Here is a 5,292-nt window from a genome sequence, read left to right as displayed (position 1 = left end):
TTGTACTGGTAAAGTGTTCTTCCTGCTGATTTTATTTGTTTAGGGGGATGAAGGATGAATATTAAAGCGGGAGACCTTAAAGGCCCAGCTTTCTTTTATTTTTAAAGAGCCTTGCAAACTTAATTATTTTCACTCTTTTCCCATCTTTGGCTTTCTTTTTTCTTGTCCAGACATTTACGAAAGTTGTCAGTACAAGTCTCTGGCTGCGTTAGGACGAAATGTAATGCAATTGTTTATCGATAAACAAATATCCCCAAGCAGGCACTCTCAAACCCATGTAGCAACCTTGAACTACTGCAGTATCTCCAAGGAAGCATTTCCACCAGTATTTAGTGTTGTATCTTTCCTTGCAGACTTTAGACTGATGTTTAAGGAATTCCATAACATAACAATAGAGAGAAAATGTTCACTTTGCCACTCTCCAGCGCTCGCACGTAATTGCAAGCGATATGGGGAAGTCACTGTAGGGAGTCATTATAGCACTGAATCGCACTTGTAGAGAGTGGTCCAGTGACCACCAGCATCCACAGTTACTACCTCGAGGTAGGTGCAAGGTTACACTTATGTTGGTACTAGCGCATGGACCTAGCATGCGAACTGACCATGCGTGGCCTTGTTGCGGCGTTTGCCTATGCTTCTTTTTTTTTTGTAAATGACAGTCAAATAGACCAATTGACCGCTCTAGACAAGTGTCGCTCAGACTGTACATTAAAATCGTCCCTGAGACTCGCGAAGGCACGTCCTTACTAACAAAGAAACAGCACGCAAACGAAAGTGGTCATTTCAAGGCAAGACAAGAAACAAGGTAAGTACAATATCGTACAAAAACAGCGATGGACACCTCAGCAAGTGCAGCGCAGTCTGCAACCTCTGTGCAATGGTAAGGCAAATTAGACTAGGCTCTACGATCCTGCAGAAGAGGCCAAACTGTGGAGACAGGTAAAAACACACACACACACAAAAAAAAAAACTTACGGCGTCTCTATACGGCAAACATTCATGGCATTTTATGGCTGTGCATTGATAATCGGGATGTCATGGATAAGATGCTCAAGGAGTTCAGCTCGTATGTTCCAGAGGAGTTTAACTTTTGGATAACGAACAGCGAAATGGCACCTCCGCCATGACGTCACTTAAATAAGCGAACATAATTGCTCGGCACATATATGCATATATACAAGTCGGACAGTAGTGTTCTTACCAGAACAGTCTTTGTATGTCACTTTGTGAGAGAGTGTTACCAAACAATTTTGAAGGCCGGTCGTGAAAAATGTAAAGGAATCGATTTGGAAAAAGAAGAAAGTGCCACAAGATAGGCATGCATTCCAGAGAGTGCGGACAGCGTGACATAGGCATCGCTATAGGAGTTGCCACGAACGATGAAGTGTGCAACAAAACTCGCTATAGTGAAATCTAGAGCTGATGTCGCTAGGGTATCGAAGGGTAAGTTGCCGAAATTAGCTGCGTTACGTCATACGCCCTCTCTTCCCTTCTCCATCTCCTTTTTTATTTTAGTAAAGGGTAACTGATACTCCTTTGTTTAATCCCCGCATCCCTAACGAACCGCACTGTTCCTTACTATTAACAAAGTGTCCCAAATTAGCTTGAGAAGCTTAAAGTAACGAGGGTTTAGGAAAACGCGCGCGGGGATATTTAGAAGCATTCTGAGCAAAGAAAAAGACTACTTTCGAGCGAGCTACTGCGCCGATTGTAATGTTGCAAGGTCTTCACGCACATCGAATGGGTCCGCTTACCGCTCGCTGCAACAGCTACTAGCAAAATGATAGAAAACGTCCTAAAGAATTGCTGTCTTAGTAACGTGCTCGCTAAATCAAACGCAAGGTTATCCATCTGAGGCTGTTGCTGAACCGAAGTCTCCAATCGGGTCGTGGACGAGTGGGTTCAACGAACGTTGATCATACTCTAAGACGACGGCGAAGTCACGGGCTCGATTCCGGCGCTTTGCATTTTTCATTTCTACTTTTTTTTAAAATATAGTTCCGCTCATATTTAATTAATGGCTACACAGGGCAATATATGCACCATCAGTTCCGGGTCGATGACTGCGTAAAGAAGCTCCAAGGCCATGCAACGCTTCGCCATTTCATACCACCGCTTAAATGTTAACGAAAGTAAAGCTCACAATTGTACTCCCCCTTGAACGCACTCTAGTGGCGTTGAATAACTGTTGTCACTAATTGTGCCTCTAAGTGGACAAATACATACACCAAGTGGCGTTTTAGGTTATCGCTTCAGCTTTAAAAACGCCTATTCCCGTTAAAATTATTGCTGATCACAGTATACCGCCTGACGTCACAACAATTCCAATGATGTGGGAGAGCATGCGTCGGCCTCACCGCAATATGTATCCTAAATGCTGCGGGAAAAATACGCTTCGGTGCGTCGCATGCACCGCAATACAAAGCCTTACAAGTAGGCTTCATCGCAGCACAAACCGCGAGAAATTCGTTTACGCCGTTTCAGTACGATCTGAAGCCCCTCAGTGCGTACGCAGTTCCATCCTTTTAAACTTGGCGCCAAAGTACCTCTTCCTTATTCATCTACGCTCCACACGTGTTATATTTCGCTCCTTCCTATTGGACTACACCCATCACGTGATGTAGCACCCTTTACGCATGCTTTTACGCCCCTGCGACCGGCAAAGCCCGTTGCAAGGTAATACGATGAATCATGCTGACGCTTTAGTAAGGTTAAGCAGCGCCCTCTACTGGAGATGCGATTAAAAAAAATGAAAGAAGTGGCGACACGTGACGTATAGTTGAACAGGAAGAGCGCGAGGGCGAGGCCCTAGGAAAGGAGAAAGACGGGGAAACAGTTTAGTGGCGCGAAACTTTATACGGTGGCCTTACTTACGCAGTGCCAAGCTTATCTTTCGCAAAATCAAGCCAAAAATTTTTTCCCACGGTCTGTCTTGTAGTGAAGCCGACTACTTACAACGACTTGTCTTACAGTGAAGCCAATCCTTGCTTACGCAGTGCGAAGCTTATCTTTCGCAAAATCAAGCCAAAATTTTTTTCCCACGGTCTGTCTTGTAGTGAAGCCGACTACTTACAACGACTTGTCTTACAGTGAAGCCAATCCTTGGTAAAGTTAAGCAGCGCCCTTTACCGGAGAGGCGATTAAAAATAAGTTGGGAGTGGCGTCACGTGACGTATAGTCGAATAGGAAGAAAGCGAGCGAGAGGGTGAGGCCCGAGGAAAGGAGAAAGACGGGGAAACAGTTTAGTGGCGCGTAACTTTAAACGGTGGCCTTACTTACGCAGTGCGAAGCTTATCTTTCGCAAAATCAAGCCAAAAATTTTTTCCCACGGTCTGTCTTGTAGTGAAGCCGACTACTTACAACGACTTGTCTTACAGTGAAGCCAATCCTTGGTAAAGTTAAGCAGCGTCCTCTACCGGAGAGGCGATTAAAAATAAGTTGGGAGTGGCGTCACGTGACGTATAGTCGAATAGGAAGAAAGCGAACGGGAGGGTGAGGCCCGAGGAAAGGAGAAAGACGGGGAAACAGTTTAGTGGCGCGTAACTTTAAACGGTGGCCTTACTTACGCAGTGCGAAGCTTATCTTTCACAAAATCAAGCCAAAAAATTTTTCCCACGGTCTGTCTTGTAGTGAAGCCGACTACTTACAACGACTTGTCTTACAGTGAAGCCAATCCTTGGTAAAGTTAAGCAGCGCCTCCTACCGGAGAGGCGATTAAACGATAAGTTAGGAGTGGCGTCACGTGACGTATAGTCGAATAGGAAGAAGGCGAGTGGGAGGGTGAGGCCCGACGAAAGGAGAAAGACGGGGAAACAGTTTAGTGGCGCGAAACTTTCAATGGTGGCCTTACTTACGCAGTGCGAAGCTTATCTTTCGCAACATCAAGCAAAACTTTTTTTCCCGCGGTCTGTCTTGTAGTGAAGCCGAATATTTACGGTGTGTTATCTTGCAGTGAAGCCAATGTGTAGTATAAAATGTACGTGCTTGTCTATAAAAATATAAAAATAAAATAAAAGAGAGGGAAATTACTGCACACCACGCTGTAATCATCTACCGCGAGGCCGCTGACCCCTGAAAGACTGTCACCAGACTGGCAGGTAGAGGAGTGAAAGGACTGGGATATATGGAATAGCAGAGAGGACATACTTATCCATTGCGAGGCAAATCTTTTGACCAAACTGGCCTAACTGTTTTTCCCATGGTGTGGGCTGCTGCCCACTACTTGCAGTGTCTTGTCTTGCAGTGCAGTCGATGTGCAGTCCCGGTGAGCAGCACTACCCTGCGATTCGCGTTGGCAATTTTCGCGCCTTCGCTTCCACTTAAGCTGCGTGTTCGCCTGTCCTTGCCGCCGGTTTTTGTTCCCACGCCGACAGCGACACCCAGGCAGGTAATGGAAGTAACTAATATTCAAAAATTACCAGAAGTGTGCGAGCACTGCTTTTCTATTGCTATCCATAACGCAACTAGCTTTCCTAACACACACACAAACACACACACACACACACACACGCACACACACACACACACACACACACACACACACACACACACACACACACACACACACACACACACACACACACACACACACACACACACACACACACACACACACACGCACACGCACACGCACACGCACACGCACACACACACACACACACACTTTATTCAACGTCCATGACATCTTTGCTCACTTTATCTGTTGAGCCCAACATAGCGGCCACGGGGCATTGCAGCCCCGAAGCCAATTCACGTACTTACAATTGTGCGGTCAATTTTGTCAAGTGACCACGCGGGTCACCGACATGAAGACATCTCTTGAATGTAGCGATTTTCGTGTGGGCGCGATGCTACCATCCATTGACTGTCACCTTTGTGATCACTCCGTTTCACGTTTGTGACAAAATACTTCAGCAACGAGAGCGGCGACGAGCACCCACCAGCTGCCTCCCACCGACGTTCTCGCGAACTGCGAAGACATGTTGCTCACCATACGACGCCAACTGCAACAGCACCCAGACCCGCGTATCGGGCACGGAGAGTAGCGACCCGCGGGCACCGCATGGAATAATCAGCGGAAACAACGGGTGGTGCTGCTGTAGTTCGCGTGTTGGGTGAACTCCAGGTGAACTTCTGTCTGTGATGCATATGCAGATGTATTTCGCGCAAGGACACATGTCTGCATTATTCAGTAAATGATTATAAGGAAGTCGACTTTTGAACGAACTACTCTGCCGGCAGGATTGTTGAAGGGATTTTGCGAATTTCATTGAATTCGCTTTCACCTCGCTG

Source organism: Dermacentor albipictus, chromosome 9 (assembly GCF_038994185.2).
Source record: "Dermacentor albipictus isolate Rhodes 1998 colony chromosome 9, USDA_Dalb.pri_finalv2, whole genome shotgun sequence".
NCBI classification, from domain to species: domain Eukaryota; kingdom Metazoa; phylum Arthropoda; class Arachnida; order Ixodida; family Ixodidae; genus Dermacentor; species Dermacentor albipictus.
The sequence above is the reverse complement of the archived record's forward strand: the minus strand, read 5'-3'. Positions refer to the sequence as shown.